The 20,056-nt window shown below is 46.1% G+C and overlaps 1 pseudogene; it reads right to left on the minus strand.

The window, feature by feature from the left end:
- LOC138297099 (WD40 repeat-containing protein SMU1-like) overlaps nt 1-20,056 on the minus strand; it is a 57,459-nt pseudogene that overhangs the window by 17,359 nt on the left and 20,044 nt on the right.

Consider the following 20,056-nt stretch of genomic DNA (forward strand, 5'->3'; position numbering starts at 1 on the left):
GCCAGAGTCACCTGCAAGTATTGAGGGACAACACTTAGCCTCACACAGTGCTATGGGAATGACACCTGAAAGCATACTCTAACATACAGTGGGTGGGGACCAATGCTCACCTAATAGCCACACCCTGTGACTCTGTAGTTGGGCCATCACATTTGGGATGCTGCTATTCCTCAGGACAAAGGAGTCATGCACCGACCCAGGCTACTTAGCAGTGACGTGGGAAATGTACTGGTCCACCAGGCAAACCATTTGCCCATTCAGTGAGTGGAAACTCTTACGATTCCTGAACACCTGTTCACTCTGGTGGGGGGACTAACGCAATATGTGTCCAGTCAGTCACCCCAATAATTTTGGGGATATGTCCCATTGCATAGAATCTGGCCTTCACAGTGTCCAGATCGTCCACCTGGGGGAAAGCTATGTAGCTGCACATGTGTTTCCCCAGGGCAGACAAAACTCTTGCCAGCACGATTGAGAACATTGGCTGTGGTATTCCTGCTGCCAAGCCCACTGTCACTTGGAAAGAACCAGTTGCCAGGAAATGGAGAACTGATAGAACTTGCATAAGAGGGGGGATCCCAGCGGGATGACACGTAGCAGATATCAGGTCAGGCTCCAATTGGGCACACAGCTCTGTGATTGTGGCCCTGTCCAGTCTATAGGTGAGTATAATGTGCATGTCCTCCAGTGTAGCCAAGTCAACAAGGGGTCTGTACACGGGGGTTTGTCTCCTCTTCCTATTCATCCACAGTGGTAGGTATCTAAGGGACACAAGAGTGGGTAGGCTGTCACAGTTTAAACAATGGAATCACAACCTCAGTGTACATAGTGCATTTATGTGTTGGGGGAGTGGGAATGGCGAGGTATGTGCTAACCTAGGCTGTGACGCAGGTAAGGTTGATATGATGGTTGTCCGCCACCATGAAACGGCGACCGCCTGTCCTGTATGAAGGGATAGGTGGAAGTGAGGTAACTCCTGATGTTGGGCGTCGTAGCGGAAGACAGTCTTGCACCGCCGTGCAATTCCTCATTGGAAAATATGGGGCTCTATGGAGTACAGTGGTCAATGGGGATCAGCGCCAGCAGTGACGCTGTACACCGCTGCGGACATGACTGCCATTTTCTATCTGATTCCTCACTTGTTTCCTGACCTTCAAGAGGAGAACACCTACACTACGTGTGCTGCTGTGACCTGTGCCTGGAACCTACCATGGCCTGTGTGACCGGGGCATTTGAGCTCCCTCCAGAACCAGTGGAAAAGTCAGCCACCTGAGAGACTGTGGCCTTGCATTCCCCAGCACAGAGAAATGGGCATGGAGCCCCCTCCAGAACCAGTGAGAAAGTCACCCACCTGAGACTATGGCCTTGCACTCCCCAGCACAGAGTAATGGGCATGGAGCTCCCTCCAGAACCAGTGGGAAAGTCACCCACCTGAGAGACTGTGGCCTTGCACCCCCGGCACAGAGAAATGGACATGGAGCCCCCTCCAGAACCAGTGGGAAAGTCACTCACTGCAGAGACTGTGGCCTTGCACTCCCCAGCACAGAGAACTGGGCATGGAGCCCCCACCAGAACCAGTGGAAAAGTCACCCACCTGAGAAACTGTGGCAGTGCACTCCCCAGCACAGAGAAATGGACATGGAGCCCCCTCCAGAATCAGTGGGAAAGTCATCCACTCCAGAGACTGTAACCTTGCACTCCTCAGCACAGGAAATGGACATTGAACCCCCTCCAGAACCAGTGAGAAAGTCACCCACTGCAGAGACTGTGGCCTTGAACTCCCCAGCACAGAGAAATGGAGGGGGCTCCCTCCAGAACCAGTGGGAAAGTCTGCAACCTGAGACACTGTGGCCTTGCATTTCCCAGCACAGAGAAATGGGCATGGAGCCCCCTCCAGAACCAGTGAGAAAGTTACCCACCTGAGACTATGGCCTTGCACTCCCCGGCTCAGAGTAATGGGCATGGAGCTCCCTCCAGAACCAGTGGGAAAGTCATCTACCTGAGAGACTGTGGCCTTGCATTCCCCAGCACAGAGAAATGGACATGGAGCCCCCTCCAGAACCAGTGAGAAAGTCACCCACCTGAGACTATGGCCTTGCACTCCCCAGCACAGAGAAATGGACATGGAGCCCCCTCCAGAACCAGTGGGAAAGTCAACCACTGCAGAGACTGTGGCCTTGCACTCCCCAGCACAGAGAAATGGGCATGGAGCTCTCTCCAGAACCAGAGGGAAAGTCAGCCACCTGAGAGACTGTAGCCTTGCATTCTCTAGCACAGAGAAATGGGCATGGAGCCCCCTCCAGAACCAGTGAGAAAGTCACCCACCTGAGACTATGGCCTTGCACTCCCCAGCACAGAGTAATGGGCAAGGAGCCCCCTCCAGAACCAGTGGGAAAGTCACCCACCTGAGAGACTGTGGCCTTGCACTCCCCAGCACAGAGAAATGGACATGGAGCCCCGCCAGAACCAGTGAGAAAGTCACCCACTGCAGAGGCTGTTGCCTTGCACTCCCCAGCACAGAGAAATGGGCATGGAGCTCCCTCCAGAACCGGTGGGAAAGTCAGCCACCTGAGAGACTGTGGCCTTGAATTCCCCAGCACAGAGAAATGGGCATGGAGCCCCCTCCAGAACCAGTGGGAAAGTCACCCACCTGACAGACTGTGGCCTTGCACTCCTCAGCACAGAGTAATGGGCATGGAGCCCCCTCCAGAACCAGTGGGAAAGTCACCCACCTGACAGACTGTGGCCTTGCACTCCTCAGCACAGAGAAATGTACATGGAGCCCCATCCAGAACCAGTGGGAAAGTCACCCACTGCAGAGACTGTGGCCTTGCACTCCCCAGCACAGAGTAATGGGCATGGAGCCCCCTCCAGAACCAGTGGGAAAGTCACCCACCTGCGAAACTGTGGTCTTCCACTCCCCAGCACAGAGAAATGGGCATGGAGCCCCCTCCAGAACCAGTGGGAAAGTCATCCACTCCAGAGACTGTGGCCTTGTACTCCCCAGCACAGAGAAATGGGCATGGAGCTCCCTCCAGAACCAGTGGGAAAGTCAGCCACCTGCAAAACTGTGGTCTTCCACTCCCCAGCACAGAGAAATGGGCATGGAGCCCCCTCCAGAACCAGTGGGAAAGTCATCCACTCCAGAGACTGTGGCCTTGCACTCCCCAGCACAGAGAAATGGGCATGGAGCTCCCTCCAGAACCAGTGGGAAAGTCACCCACCTGAGAGACTGTGGCCTTGCATTCCCCAGCACAGAGAAATGGACATGGAGCCCCCTCCAGAACCACTTGACCCATAGCATTTTCTTCTTTATTCATAGCTATGTACACCTCATTTTCAAAGTTTGGCTGGCTAAGGGGATCTTGACTATTAGGCCCTGAGCTCTGTCTGCCTTGTGAGCTATTCTTTGTAACTTCTATAGCAATTGATTTGTGCTGTTGTATTCACCATGTAACATTTTCTGATAATGGGAAACACTTCAAATTGAATGTTAGCTTTGACTGCATTGAAAGAATCCTCATAACAGTCTTAGTCACCAGGAGTTCACTTTCTGAATGCCAAGGTTTAAAAAGTTGTAAGTGCAAGAGAGCTAAGTAAAATAATTCTCTTTTTTCACCTGTCTGACAGATCAACTTAAATGATTAACGAGAGTTGGATTTCCATGATTTACTAAACATCTGTTACAGCCAGTTGCTCCAAACTTTCTTTGCTCAATGTTTTCATCTATGTTATTTCTGTATGAATAGTACTGCTCTGGTCTTTCTGGATCAAACTGAGCAGGATACTAAGGCCCGTTTTTATACTTTTTTAGCGCCGCATTTGCGCCGCTTTTTGACGCAAAAACGGCGCAAACTTACAAAAAACAATCGTATTTTGCAAGTTTGCGCCGATTGTGCGTCAAAAAGCGACGCAAATGCGGCGCTAAAAAAGTATAAATATGGGCCTAAATTTCAGGAAATGGTCTCAACACACATTTTTGTGTTGATGCCAGACCTAAAGTACTACAAATTATTGCTTTGGACTTCCTGTATAAGCTCCAAGAACTGAGTTTGTCACAAACTTCATATGATCCAATTTCTCTCTGTGAGAGCATTTTTAAACTGAAACTGTAACGCTTTTTAGTAAAATAGTCCTCTGCTGCTGTCTCTTCACATACATCCTTCATCTCTGTATTTTCGGACTTTGTTATATATAAAGTGACATATTGAGCTACAGCAATAGAAATGTCTGCTACAGAGTAAATATCCATGTTGGCATTCCACATAGACCGAGTTACTGCATTGTAATCATTAATATGTTTTGAAGCCATACTTCCTTTCAAGTTATATGTATTTTTCGGTAATTTCCAGTAACAGTGTGCCTGACTACAAAAATAAAACTGTTTACTCTTCCTTTAAAGATTACAGGCCTAGGAAATCCAAGATGACACTAAGGGGGTCATTCTGACCCCGGCGGGCGTCGGGAGCCGCCCGCCTGGAGGGAACCGCCAGAATACCGCTGCGCGGTCAAAAGACCGCCGCGGTTATTCTGTGTTTCCCACTGGGCTGGCGGTCGCCCGCCAGCCCAGTGGGAAACACCCCTCCATGAGGATGCCGGCTCCGTATGGAGCCGGCGGAGTGGAGGATGTGCGACGGGTGCAGTAGCACCCGTCGCAAATTTCAGTGTCTGCTGAGCAGACACTGAAATTCAAAGTGGGGCCCTCTTACGGGGGCCCCTGCAGTGCCCATGCCATGGGCACTGCAGGGGCCCCCTGGGGCCCACGACACCCCTCACCGCCATCCTGTTCCTGGCGGGCGGAACCGCCAGGAACAGGATGGCGGTGAGGGGGTCAGAATCCCCATGGCGGCGCAGCAGGCAGCGGAAAGTCGGCGGTACACCGCCGACTTTCCGTTTCTGGCCGCGGCTGTACCGCCGCGGTCAGAATGCCCGGCGGAGCACCGCCAGCCTGTTGGCGGTGCTACCGCCGACCCCGGCCCCGGCGGTCCTTGACCGCCGGGGTCAGAATGACCCCCTAAGTGTAGTGTTTACCTTTTGCTCTGTATTTCAGTCAACAATATTTGTCACATCTATGGGACTGGAATTCCATGACTTGTTGCCTAAAAGTTCTGTTATGAGACTCTTCTGGAATGTCACAAGTTACACAGTGCTCAATGAATGACAACACTGAGTCATCAGTATACTGGCCAAACTTTGGTGCATCTTTCACCCACAATAACATATGTATATGTGGTGCACATCTAGCTTGATATTACTTTGTCCAGAGAAGTCCACAACCTAACCTAGTGGTGTTTGTTTTTGCTGATAAAGTTAATCACGGCTTCAAATCTAAATATTTGTATTTTCTGCACAAGAAAGTCCTGAAGATTATCTCAAGCAGACTCTGCACAGCTCAAAGTAACAAACCAGGTAGATGCACATAGATTGCATAACATGCACTTCAGCTCACCATGGCAATGGAACCAATATTAATTGGTACCACGTTGGCAAGCCATAACATTTATCAAATTACTTTCTAGTGCCTCATCTTTACCATGTACCTTTTCCACAATACCTCTTGCAGTGATGTCATTAAACTGTGTGCCTGTTCTCATACCATTGCCCACAGTATTTGATAGTACTGATAGCTCACTCTCAAACAAAAGGTGGAACATGTATGGTATGAAGGGGATCTTCAGAATACAATCTACTGCATCTATATTCTAATGCATGAATCTGTAGTGGACATTCACCATGACGATCTCCTTCTTTTGTAGGAATCAGCATGGTAAAACACTGTGCTTCTAAGTTCTTTTCTCACACAGTTACTGTTTTCAACTTTTGCTTGCTTCACTTGGTATAATTCTAAAGCATCACCCATCATGATTCTGGAATGCAGAGGGTGAATGTTGTAATGTTCATATATTTCTTCTGCTTCACCTAAATCAGCCTTTTCACACAGAACAGAAGGGGCTTATGTGGAACTGTCTGTTCTAAGACATGTAACATATTTCTCTATACCAATATCTTTGTAAAATATGTTTTCTATTTTAAGGTATTGTAAAGATCTCTTAACCCTATCAGTGCTGACAAGTTCCTGTCAAATTATTTTCTCTCTCTGGTAGGTACTCTACTTACTATAACCACTCATGGTTCTAGTTCTTCTCAAGCTATCTCTTTAGCTTCAAAATTATCCTTCATATACACAACTTTACCTTTACACACATTTTAGTACCTCAGAAGGAGGTAATTTCTTATTTTTAGTTTCCATTCTAAAAATGGATTGGAAGGGGTGTCCTGGTTCTATAACAATAGCCTCATACACGGCCAGGTTTTGAAGATGAGGAGTGTGAGAAAGTAGCCTCTTTTTAGCCTTGTTACCCCCACTTTTGGCCTGTTTGTGAGTGTATGTCAGGGTGTTTTCACTGTCTCACTGGGATCCTGCTAGCCAGGGCCCAGTGCTCATAGTGAAAACCCTATGTTTTCAGTATGTTTGTTATGTGTCACTGGGACCCTGCTAATCAGGACCCCAGTGCTCATAAGTTTGTGGCCTATATGTATGTGTTCCCTGTGTGGTGCCTAACTGTCTCACTGAGGCTCTGCTAACCAGAACCTCAGTGGTTATGCTCTCTCATTTATTTCAAATTGTCACTAACAGGCTAGTGACCAATTTTACCAATTTACATTGGCTTACTGGAACACCCTTATAATTCCCTAGTATATGGTACTGAAGTTCCCAGGGTATTGGGGTTCCAGGAGATCCCTATGGGCTGCAGCATTTCTTTTGCCACCCATAGGGAGCTCTGACAATTCTTACACAGGCCTGCCACTGCAGCCTGAGTGAAATAACGTCCACGTTATTTCACAGCCATTTTACACTGCACTTAAGTAACTTAAAAGTCACCTATATGTCTAACCTTTACCTGGTAAAGGTTAGGTGCAAAGTTACTTAGTGTGAGGGCACCCTGGCACTAGCCAAGGTGCCCCCACATTGTTCAGAGCCAATTCCCTGAACTTTATGAGTGCGGGGACACCATTACACGCGTGCACTACATATAGGTCACTACCTATATGTAGCTTCACAATGGTAACTCCGAATATGGCCATGTAACATGTCTATGATCATGGAATTGCCCCCTCTATGCCATCCTGGCATGGTTGGCACAATCCCATGATCCCAGTGGTCTGTAGCACAGACCCTGGTACTGCCAAACTGCCCTTCCTGGGGTTTCACTGCAGCTGCTGCTGCTGCCAACCCCTCAGACAGGCAGCTGCCCTCCTGGGGTCCAGCCAGGCCTGGCCCAGGATGGCAGAACAAAGAACTTCCTCTGAGAGAGGGTGTGACACCCTCTCCCTTTGGAAAATGGTGTGAAGGCAGGGGAGGAGTAGCCTCCCCCAGCCTCTGGAAATGCTTTGTTGGGCACAGATGTGCCCAATTCTGCATAAGCCAGTCTACACCGGTTCAGGGGACCCCTTAGCCCTGCTCTGGCGCGAAACTGGACAAAGGAAAGGGGAGTGACCACTCCCCTGACCTGCACCTCCCCTGGGAGGTGTCCAGAGCTCCTCCAGTGTGCTCCAGACCTCTGCCATCTTGGAAACAGAGGTGCTGCTGGCACACTGGACTGCTCTGAGTGGCCAGTGCCACCAGGTGACGTCAGAGACACCTTGTGACAGGCTCCTTCAGGTGTTGCTAGCCTATCCTCTCTCCTAGGTAGCCAAACCCTCTTTTCTGGCTATTTAGGGTCTCTGTCTCTGGGGAAACTTTAGATAACGAATGCAAGAGCTCATCCGAGTTCCTCTGCATCTCTCTCTTCACCTTCTGATAAGGAATCGACTGCTGACCGCGCTGGAAGCCTGCAAACCTGCAACATAGTAGCAAAGACGACTACTGCAACTCTGTAACGCTGATCCTGCCGCCTTCTCGACTGTTTTCCTGCTTGTGCATGCTGTGGGGGTAGTCTGCCTCCTCTCTGCACCAGAAGCTCCGAAGAAATCTCCCGTGGGTCGACAGAATCTTCCCCCTGCAACCGCAGGCACCAAAAAGCTGCATTACCGGTCCCTTGGGTCTCCTCTCAGCACGACGAGCGAGGTCCCTCGAATCCAGCGACTCTGTCCAAGTGACCCCCACAGTCCAGTGACTCTTCAGTCCAAGTTTGGTGGAGGTAAGTCCTTGCCTCACCTCGCTGGGCTGCATTGCTGGGAATCGCGACTTTTGCAGCTACTCCGGCCCCTGTGCACTTCCGGCGGAAATCCTTTGTGCACAGACAATCCTGGGTCCACGGCACTCTAACCTGCATTGCACGACTTTCTAAGTTGGTCTCCGGCGACGTGGGACTCCTTTGTGCAACTTCGGCGAGCACCGTTTCACGCATCCTTGTAGTGCCTGTTCCTGGCACTTCTCCGGGTGCTACCGGCTTCAGAGAGGTCTTGCTCGACGTCCCCTCTCTCTGCTGGTCCAATTTGCGACCTCCTGATCCCTCCTGGGCCTCAGCAGCGTCCAAAAACATTAACCACAGGATTTGCAGCTAGCAAGGCTTGTTGGCGTTCTTTCGGCGGGAAAATACTTCTGCAAGACTCTCCACGGCGAGAGGGATCCGTCCACCAAAGGGGAAGTCTCTAGCCCTTTTCGTTCCTGCAGAAACCTCAGCTTCTTCTGGCCAATAGAAGCTTCTTTGCACCCGCAGCTGGCATTTCCTGGGCATTTGCCCATCTCTGACTTGCTTGTGACTTTTGGACTTGGTCCCCTTGTTCCACAGGTACCCTAGATTGGAAATCCACAGTTGTTGCATTGTTGGTTTGTGTCTTTCCTGCATTATTCCTCTAACACGACTTCTTTGTCCTTAGGGGAACTTTAGTGCACTTTGCACTCACTTTTCAGGGTCTTGGGGAGGGTTATTTTTCTAACTCTCACTATTTTCTAATAGTCCTAGCGACCCTCTACAAGGTCACATAGGTTTGGGGTCCATTCGTGGTTCGCATTCCACTTTTGGAGTATATGGTTTGTGTTGCCCCTATCCCTATGTTTCCCCATTGCATCCTATTGTAACTATACATTGTTTGCACTGTTTTCTAAGACTATACTGCATATTTTTGCTATTGTGTATATATATCTTGTGTATATTTCCTATCCTCTCACTGAGGGTACACTCTAAGATACTTTGGCATATTGTCATAAAAATAAAGTACCTTTATTTTTAGTATAACTGTGTATTGTGTTTTCTTATGATATTGTGCATATGACACTAAGTGGTACTGTAGTAGCTTCACACGTCTCCTAGTTCAGCCTAAGCTGCTCTGCTAAGCTACCATTATCTATCAGCCTAAGCTGCTAGACACCCTATACACTAATAAAGGATAACTGGGCCTGGTGCAAGGTGCAAGTACCCCTTGGTACTCACTACAAGCCAGTCCAGCCTCCTACAAGGAGGAACTGGAAAAACTTAATATGTGTTAATTTCTCTAGCAGGGATAGTGTTTTCATCCAGTTTGTCAATATAATATTTACAGACAATCTGGCTTATGCACAAGTCAATTCTATCTTCAGCAATCAAATGAAGAGCAAGTTTAAACCTCTGTACTAAATTGCTTTCTTCAGTTTTTTCACAAATATAAATTTTGTGACTTGTGATTTGTAGTGAGTTCGCCTGCAACAAACACAAACCTTGTGTGATATTGCTGCAGTTGTTCCTGCAAATGCATCAATTTCCTTTTTGAAATTATCTAAGAATGTGCTAGTATTAGACTTTTCAGGGTTGTTTTCCGCAACCATCTTAGGCGGCCATTCCTACTTTGGCGGGTGGCAGTCGCCGCCCGCCTGGCGGGAACCGTCAGAAGACCGTACCGCGGTCAAAAGACCGCGGCGGTCATTCTGTCTTTCCCGCTGGGCTGGCGGGCGACTGCCAAAAGGCTGCCCGCCTGCCCAGCGGGAAAGCACCAGCAACAAGGAAGCCGGCTCCGAATGGAGCCGGTGGAGTTGCTGGTGTGCGAAGGGGGCAGTTGCACCCGTCGCGATTTTCAGTGTCTGCCAAGCAGACACTGAAAATCAATGTGGGGCCCTGTTAGGGGGCCCCTGCAGTGCCCATGCCAGTGGCATGGGCACTGCAGGGGCCCCCAGGGGCCCCACGACACCCGTTTCCACCAGCCAGGTTCTGGCGGTGAAAACCGCCAGAACCAGGCTGGCGGGAAGGGGGTCGGAATCCCCATGGCCGCGCTGCTTGCAGCGCCGCCGTGGAGGATTCACAGGGGCAGCGGGAAGCCGGCGGGAAGCCGGCGGGAAACCGCCGGCTTCCCTTTTCTGACCGCGGCTTTACCGCCGCGGTCAGAATAGCCCCAGAAGCACCGCCAGCCTGTTGGCTGTGCTTCCTCCGTCCCTTACCCTGGCGGTCTCGGACCGCCAGGGTAGGAATGACCCCCTTAGTCTCTTCATTTGGACTTTCAGGCTCAAAGCTCTGCATCTGAAAGTCATCCATTACATATGTGATTTCAGAATAGCTACCACTTATTAGCAGAACATTTAGTTTTTGAAGATGAAAAGCTGAACATTTTCCAAAATACAATCTTCCTACAAGATTAAGCATTTTATTGTGGGCATCGACAACATTCGGATAAGGTGGAAAGTGCTGCCACAGATTTGCTCTGATCAGCAAGCCAATGAATGTCCTTGAAGGTTTGTGAGTTTGCTTACTCGAAAGGACCAAGGCCTTGGAGTAGTTTATTATTTTTGTTTCACAGTTCCTTTGCTGTATTTGTTTAAGAATAGTCTAAGGTTGTCAATAGACTGTTGTCTTATGTTACATATATTTCTACATTTCCACTTAAAAAATTGGATTTTGTGGATATAGGCCTGATAAGTCAGTAGTTACTTCTACATTTCTAGGCACTATTTTTTATTTTTCAATCAGTGTACTTTCATTGATTTCATATCCACAACCATCTCTGTCAACTGGGAAAAACAAACTGATTTTCTTTAAACATCTCTCCTCATTAAACAAATGCTTCAGTACTGGAAATGTGTTTCCACTCAACCTTGAAAATATGCCAAAGGTTTGCTTTATTCGCTTGTACCTTTTGCTGACATTTGTTTCTTCAGTGAATTAATCAGTTCATCTAAACATTTCATTCCCTTCAAAATGCTTGTCTACTAGACACTCAAAACATTTTTTCTGATTTTGCAAAGAAAGCTCTTTACTGTTTTCATGCTTCTCATAATAGTACATACTATTCTTCTACAAAATATGTTTTGACAAAGTTCTTTAAAATTCTTTTTCTTAAATATGTCTGGTTCGCTCGCCTCTTTTTATGGCATGATCTTTTTTTGAAGAATAATACTTTTTTTGTTCGATGTTGAAATATTTTGCATTTGACAAAAACCTGTAGAACAAAGTTTACATGATGGTTTTTATTTGTTTAGGAAACATTTGGTAGTCTTACTATATTTGAATTTTCTTTTACCATCATTTTCTTTCTGTGCATCTGTTTCATGTTTGGAGGCTTCTTTGTAGTAATGTGTTTTTTTCTTGTTTGTCTTCTGCTGCTCTGTAAGCATCTTGAACTTACTGGAAACCCTACAGAAACAATGTAGAACATATTATTTATTTCTGGTTCATAAAGAGTACTTACTAATAAATAAAAGATAAGTATAGCCAATTTCTCTCCTTCCTTTTTTTTCCAAAATTTTGGAAAAACACGTCAGTCTTCAATTGACCCAGTTTGTAGAAACCAGCAACATCCTCCATCCTTCTCAATCTGGTTTTCGTGCCGGCTATTCAACTGAGGCGACTTTACTGGGTGTGACTGAAAATATCCGTGAACAAATTGATAAAGGAGAAACAGTAGCTCTTATCCTACTGGGCTTAAGCGCAGCTTTTGATACTGTATCTCACTCCTCTCTCCTAAAAACTCTTAACATCAAGGGCATTGGCCGCAAAGCCCTCTCGTGGTTGTCCAGCTTTTTATCCAATAGGACTTTTCAGGTCTTCTCTCACACAGCTTCTTCCCTGATTCACGCATCCCCCTATGGAGTCCCTCAGGACTCCATTCTTAGTCCACTACTTTTCAATATATATGTCAGTCCTTTGGCGAGCATAGCAGAACAAGCTGGCCTAACTATCTATTCTTATGCTGATGACACTCAACTTATTTTTTCACTCTCCCCCAAAGAAACCTCCAACTCTCCCTCTTTGCAAATAGGATTATCTAAGATAGCCAACTGGATGCATTTTAATAAACTCAAACTTAATGGAGGAAAGACAGAACTTCTCATTTTTTGAAACAAAAAATCACTCTGGGGCCCCCAACATTGGCCCTCTGAGTTGGGTGTCCCCCCAATCCCTTCTCTTTCTGCACGTAACCTGGGCATCATTATTGATGACCAGTTGACTATGAAACAACAGGTGACCAAAGTAGCTTCTACCTGCTTTGCTATCCTGAGGTGGCTTCGTAAAATTTTCTGGATGCTTCCTGTGGCTGCTCAAAGAACCGTGGTCCAAGCGCTGGTTATTTCTAGACTGGACTACGGAAACGTGCTTTATTTGGGTGCGAATAAAGAAGTACTACACAAACTTCAAGTTGTTCAGAACTCTGCGGCTAGGCTTCTTTGCCAACTTCCCAGAATTGCTCCTACTTCTGGTGCACTTCGTGAACTACATTGGCTGAGAATTGAGAATCGCACCAAATTCAAAGCCCTATGCTATATGCATAGAATTAATATGGGCCTAGCTCCCAACTACCTTAAAATCTTGGTTCAACACTATCGGCCCTCTCGTTCACTTCGATCCTCCAATCAACACAAATTCCAGGTGCCCAGAATCAGACGTGTCAAAATGGGGGGACGTTCTTTTGCCTTCCTAGCTCCCTCTCTTTGGAACTCTCTTCCTTCTTACTTACGGCATGAAAGGATGTTCATTGGATTTCGTAAGGAGCTTAAGACATGGCTTTTTAACCAGTAATCGCCCAAGCTGATCTCCTGATCCTGCCTTTGTCTTGCATTGTCTTGGCGCCGGGAAACCTCCGGGTAGCTGTGCGCTATATAAATCCAATAAATAAAATAAAATAAATAAATAAATTGTATTGCTAAAGTTCAGCATGCTACATATTCTGTGTAGTAGTTTCATGAAACAGTGAAACTATCTCATATTACCCTGTAACAGCAGTTTCTCGAAGTCACAGCTCAACAAAGACCAACCGTTTGGTGTAGAATGCCTTTGAGAGCTTGTACCTCCCGTGCTACACACAGCTTTATAAAAAAATAGCAAGGTGTCTACTAATACCTGTAAACAGAGTAAAGAATGTGTGTAAGAGGCCCAGACAGACACTAGCCCACCTGTTAGTATATTTTTCCAAAGGGTAGATGAAGCATATTAAACTGTGATGTAAATCCAGGCGTTTGTAATATAATTCTATACAAAGTGATTACCTCACTTATATCGGAACATTCCCTTTCTACTAATAGGTCTGTAGAGGTTACAGGTTAGGTTTAAAAGGGTTTAGTGAGAAATTAACCACTAAAAAAAATATCTCCTGTAAGGAAATATGGTGTATGAATGGATTAACAGACTCCACTGTACTGACACCTCTGAAGGGAGTGCAGGGTCAGTGTAGAAGGTTTTAGATAAGCACTAGGCCCTCTTCTACTAGATTTAAACAGGCCACAGCTTGCTTGTGGTACTGTTTAATGAAAGAGTAACTCCCTCTTATACAAGTCAATACAGAGTGAATGCTTCACATTTATTACAGTGCACCATCTCTCCTTACAACCCTGTACAGGTTAGACACTGGATGTAAAATCATTTACTAATGCAACCATGTGTGTAAACAGATGTTTTGTCGGAATGAACAGGGTGTTTGGTTGAGATCAGAAAGAGCTATCTGAGTACTGACATTTCTCAAGAGGGTAAGGGATGTATGTAGAAGGATCAATGGAAATATTAGGCCTTCTATCATAATAGGTTAACAATCCACAGATTCTACATGGTTCAGTATCAGGGGATGTGGGCTCTTTTTTGTGTAAGTGTAAACAGGCTAAACACTTCTTTTTTATGAGAACATAGCCTCTGCGTTGAGACATCTCTTCATGGTAAGGGCTGGCTGCGAAACGCTTTACTAAGAATGTCATCCATTAAAGATGTTTGTCTGAATGAATAGGGAATTCAGTTCCATACAGTAACCCCACCCCCTCTAATGATTCCTCTGAACAGAATACAACAATCTCTGTAGAAACACTGACAGAAGAAGTAGGCCCTGTGTTATTACATTTCAGCATGCTACAGATTCTGCATGGTAGAGTTTCATCAAACACTGATCCTATTTTAAACTACCATGTAACAACTTTCTTTCTAGGTCACAGCTCAATACAGACCAATTCTATAGAGAGTAATTACCTCACTTCTATCAGACCATCCCATCTCTACTAATAGGGCTCAACAGGTTAAATGTTGGGTGTAGAGGGGTTTAGTGAATAATTCACCTGTGTACAAAGGCATCTCCTCTGAGAGAATATGGAGTATGAATGAGCTTGCAGACATCAAGGTCTCTACTAATACCTCTGAAGAGAGTAAAGGGTTAGTGTAGAAAGTGTAAGACAACCACTAGGCCCTCCACTACTAGATTTAAAGAGGGCATACTTTGGTTGTGATACTTTTTGATGAAAGAGTAACTCCCTCATGTACAAGCCAATAATGAGTGAATGCTTCTGATTTATAACAGGCCTGAATAGCTTAAACAGTGGATGTGAAGGGATTTAATAATATACCTCTCAACAGATTCTTTCTCACAGTGAAGAGATTGTTTGGTTAATTTCAGAAAGAGCTATCTGTGTACTGACACCTCTCAAGAGATAAGGGATGTATGTAGAGGGATCAATGCAAACTCTAGGCCTTCTATTATCACTTTTTAGCAAGCCGCAAATACTGTATAGTTCAATTTCAGGAGGGGGGGGCTCATTTTCTAAAATGTGTATATAGTCTAAATGTTTCTTCTTTTTTGTCACAATACAACCCCTCACATGGTAAGAACTGGCTTTGAAAAAGTCATCCTTTTTTTTTCTTCATGTTTTGCTTGAGAGAATAGCGTGTTTAGTTTAGTACATTATGACCAGCCTCTTTAAGGATTCCTATGAGCAGAGTACACAGTCTCTGTAGAAGGATTGCAACAGCTATATTTCATGATGCTACACATTCTGTATGGTAATGTTTAATCAAACAGTGATCCTATCTCATACTACTCTGTAACAATAGTCTCTTTAAGTGACAACTCAAGGGAGACCAACTGATTTGTGTAGAAGACCTTTGAGAACTAGTACCTCCTGTGTTTATGGCTTTATTAATAGAAAGCTCTCCACTGATATATGTGAACAGAATAAAGGATGTGTGTACAAGGCCTAAGACAAACACTACCCCCTGTGCTCTACATTTTAACAGAGGGGAGGTGAGGGATAGTGAAGCTTGAATGCAAATTAGAGGTTTGTAATAGACTTGAATACAGAGTAAATTGCTCGCTTCTATCAGAACATTCCATTTTCACTAATCACTGTCAGAGGTTATAGGTTTTGTTTAGTTATAGGTTTGGTATAAGAGGGCTTAGTAAGTAAATCATTCCTACACTGAAGCATCTCTACAGACATAGTATGGTGTGTGAATGTGCTTATAAGCAGCAAGGTCTCTACTGATGTCTTTGAAGAGAGTAAATATTTATTGTTAAAGGTTTTAGACAAATACTAGGCCCTGTCCTACCAGATTTAAACAGCATCTATCCTGACATGCCTCTACAAGTTAAACAGTACCAGCGAAAGACATTACTGACAAAATGACCTCTCTACTGAGATCTTGCCCCATGTTAAATGATGGGATAAAAAGACTTTTAATAGAAACCCATCTCTCTACAAATACTTGTTTTATCAGTGAAACCTAGTATAATTGCTTTATGAAACAGAACTTATAAACAGATTTATGAAACTATGCAGAGCCGCATTGCGTGGCCTCTTAAATCTAAGTTGCCTTACTCTGTGAAAGGAAGGCGTTGCATGGGCATTACAGTGGGTCTTCCCACACAACTCCCATGGGTTTTGACGCATTTCCAAATGTACAAGGACCTGTAAACCTGGTAATGGGTCAGAATCATACTACTCCCCCCAGGGCAGGTGGAAAAAGGAAAAATATTTGTATTTCTCCTCATTTTTTCCTCTTTCCTCTGCATCCTGCAGCACAAATAGAAAGAGGAAAACGCTTCTATGGATTGTTTCTGTGCAGGAAGGTAAACAATTCTGCTGACAACACAGGCACCCTTTCTCTATGGTGCAAAGGTGACTGCATTGGCGCTAGGCTGCCGAAACAGCACCAGCACATGGAGTAAGAACAGGAAAACACCATATTGGATTAAAATGGTGCATTCCTGCCCTTTCACTTTTATGTAGGGAAGCACAGCAAGGTGACTTGCTGCACTGTCCTACATCAAATCCCCATGAATGAGGGCCTATATTCTTAATTACCTAAAAATGAAGTTATGTCTTGAAGGTAGCTGAATACACCAATCCCTTTAAATCAAAAGTCAAATGCACTCTGCTGAACACAAGTCACTTGTTTCACCTCCAAATCACCAAGAGCAGTCTAGTATGTTTCAAGATATGCAATACATGCAAGTATTTGATCCCTCTAGCCTTGCAGCCAGTCACATTTGAATTTTAAAGAGGGAAAGTCAGCTACTGGTTGACCCTAAACAACCGCAGTCTTGCATTCTACACAGATCAAATGTATCTGTTTCACAGTGCATGTATTACATGTACCATAATCCCCGTTAATGGTTTTTGTGACCTTTTATTTTATCTTAATTTATTAACATTCACTACCTGCACTTTAATTATGTTGCTATATTACCTGCTCTTTTCTCTCCCTGTCAATCTGACTTGCAAGACTCTTGGGGTGTCAATAGAAATACCTTGTGTCAGGGTCACTCTGTTGAGTTCCAAGCAAATCCTGAGTGATGGTACGAGCACCCCCTCATCAAGCCTCACCTCCAGAAGATTGCCAATGACTCTCATGAGATTCTCGTGGGATTGTACTAAAATTTTAAAATCGGCCCACAGGAAAACTCATATTGTTTATCAAGTAACTGTGCACTGTTACAGACTAACCTACTTTTGTAACTGCCAAAATTTACCAACTACATTTGTAATTTTGCCACTCCCCCATTTCTTTCTCCTGATATAACTCTATATTGCTCCTTGAGCTAACTGATTCTGTTGAGCACTCCTTGTGTTACTGAGATCCACACCATGGTTTGCCTCTGGACTTTGGGGCACAGCTTCATCCACTGGGCTAGAAAACATGCCATTAACTGTGGCATTAACAAGAATCTTGGATTCCCAAACTTGGAGATAACTTGGATTGGCCATAGAAATATAAAGTGGCACCAATTGTTACCAATGGTTGAGAGGCCTCCTGATAGTGTACTGTGGTAGCCATGACCTAGGTTGGTCATCAAGATCCAGGTGTCCAGAGCTGCTGTCATCACTGTGGGCCTCTTCTGGGGGTGGGGGACTGGATGTTGCTGGCATTTCCTCTCTGGTGACGTTGGGTGGGGGACCTGTGGGGCTGTAAATGCAGTGTTATTGTTTCTGTGTGTGTCATCTTGTGCATGGGTGTCTTGCCCTGTATGACTGTTATTGCCCTGGCAGCTTTGCCTTGTATGAGTAGTGATTTTGTGCGCTATGTGATTGTCTCTATTGTGCATGCTTTAGTGACCGGTGTCCATGCAGGTCTGTGAGGGGTGTCCATGCTTTGGTGTTGCATGCAGGGCTTGGTATTGGGATGAGTGTGTTGTGATGGTGGAGTATGTGGGAGGTGGTGAAGTGATGGGAGTGAGGGTAGGGGCGGGGCTTTGTGATGGCATGCATGTAGGGGGAGTGATAGTAGTATGGAGTTGACTTACCAGGGTCCAGTCCTCCTCCTACTCCTGCCAGGCCCACAGGATGCATGATCGCCAAGACTTGCTCCTCCCATGTTGTTAGTTGTGGGGGAGGAGGTGGGGATCCACCGGCAGTCCTTTGTACAGCTATTTGGAGTCTTGCTGCTGTGGAACACACCTTCCTGCATAGGTCGTTCCACCTCTTCCTGATGTTATCCCTTGTTCTGGGGGTGCTGTCCCACGGCGTTGACCCTGTCCATGATTCTCCACCATAGCTCCATCCTCCTTGCAATGGATGTCTGCTGCACCTGTGATCCGCATAGCTGTGGCTCTACCTGGATGATTTCCTCCACCATGACCCTTAGCTCCTCCTTAGAGACCCTGGGGTGTTGTTGCGGTGCCATGAGTGTAGTGTGAGTGATGTGGGTGAGGGTGTCTGTGGTGCTGTGTAGGGGTGTGTGATGTGGGGTGCGTGGATGGTATATAAGTGATGTGTGTCTGTGGTCTTGTCTGTGGTCTTGCTATCTCTCTTGTGGCACTTGTTTGTAATGGTAAAGGGTTGTGGGTAATGTGGGTGTGTGTTTTATAGTGGTGTGGGTGTGTGGGTGTGGTGTGTGTATGTGTGTCAGGTGTGTGTTATTCAAATTGTTCAATGTGGTGTTGTTTTGTTAGTGTGTGTGTATTTTGAGTGCGGAGGTATGTACCACCAATGGTTTAGCACCATTGAATGTCCGCCGCAGTGATTTGTAGGTCATAATGCTGTGGGCATAGTTCTGTTGGCGTAACGGTGTGGGTTTTGATACCGCCAGTTTATCACTGACCTTTGAGCTGGCAGACTGGTGTGTGTGACTGTATAGTGACGGATTGCTATGTGTTGGTCATAATATGGGTGGCGGAAAGCCTTCTGCGGCAGCGGTATGTTGGCGGCAGTCAGAATGGCGATAAGCGAGATTTACCACCAAGGTCATAATTAGGGCCATAGTAATGTGTTTTATGTGTCCTGACTGTGAAATACTGCTAAATTCGTTTTTCACTGTTGCAAGGCCTTTCCCTCTCATAGGGTAACATGGGGGCTACCTTTAAATTTGATTAAAGTGTAGATTCCCTTGGGGAGCGGATAGACATATGGAGTTTGGGATCTCTGAGCTCACACAATTTAAAAATACATCTTTTAGTGAAGTTAATTTTAAGATTGTGTGTTTGAAAATGCCACTTTTAGAAAGTGAGCTTTTTCTTGCTTAAACCATTTCTGTGACTCTGCCTGTTTGTGGATTCCCTGTCTGGGTCAGTTTGACAGTTGAGCTGGTTGCACCTCTCACTAGACAGTGACACAAAGGGAGCTGGGGTGTAGTCTACATTTCCTGATGGGCCATCTGTGCTAGGAGGGATGGGAGGAGTGGTCACTTACACCTGAAAGGGCTGTGCCTGCCCTCACACAATGCAGTCTCCAACCCCCTGGTGTGTGTCTGCGGCCTGGCCTGGGCAAGGCAGGATTTCACAAACATCAGAGACTTTTTTTTAAGTAGGCCTACTTCAAAGGGCAAAATGGGCATAAGAAGGGCACCCAATACCATAGACTTTAGAACACTTCTGGCAACCAAGAGGAACCTCTGCTTGGAGGAGAGCTGAAGAGCTGAGGCAGAAGAGCTGCCCTGCCTATGTCTGTGCTTTGTGGAGCTATCCTGCAGTTGCTGCTGCTGCCTGTGCTAGAGGACAAAGAATGGACTTTGTGTTCCCTTCCTTCTCGTGAAGAACTGTCCAAGGGCTTGATATAGAGCTTGCCTCCTGTTGTTTGAAGTCTCAGGGACGGCAAAGACTTCTCTCTTCCAGCACCTGGAGCCTCTGCTGAGACTCCTACTCTGCCAAGTGGTGGCCATCTAGTTCTTGGGACCGTGAAAGGAGAAGCTGGCAGGCCAAGAGTGCGAAATCCACGCACCGACCGCTGTGTTGGGAAAAGATCGAGGCAACTCTGATCTGCGGCTGAAAAATTGACACACCGCCGGCTTCGCGGCTGAAAATTGACGCTCGCCTGCAACGCGACCAGAAGATCGGCGCCCACGGCTGGAGAAACAATGCTCAGCATTGCTGATGGTGGCTGGTGAGATCGCAAACCACGCTGCGTGGTTTTCAGATCATGGTGCAGCAGGATTTCCAATGCAAACATTACTGGGCGACGCAA

This window comes from Pleurodeles waltl, chromosome 5, assembly GCF_031143425.1.
Source record: "Pleurodeles waltl isolate 20211129_DDA chromosome 5, aPleWal1.hap1.20221129, whole genome shotgun sequence".
NCBI lineage: Eukaryota > Metazoa > Chordata > Amphibia > Caudata > Salamandridae > Pleurodeles > Pleurodeles waltl.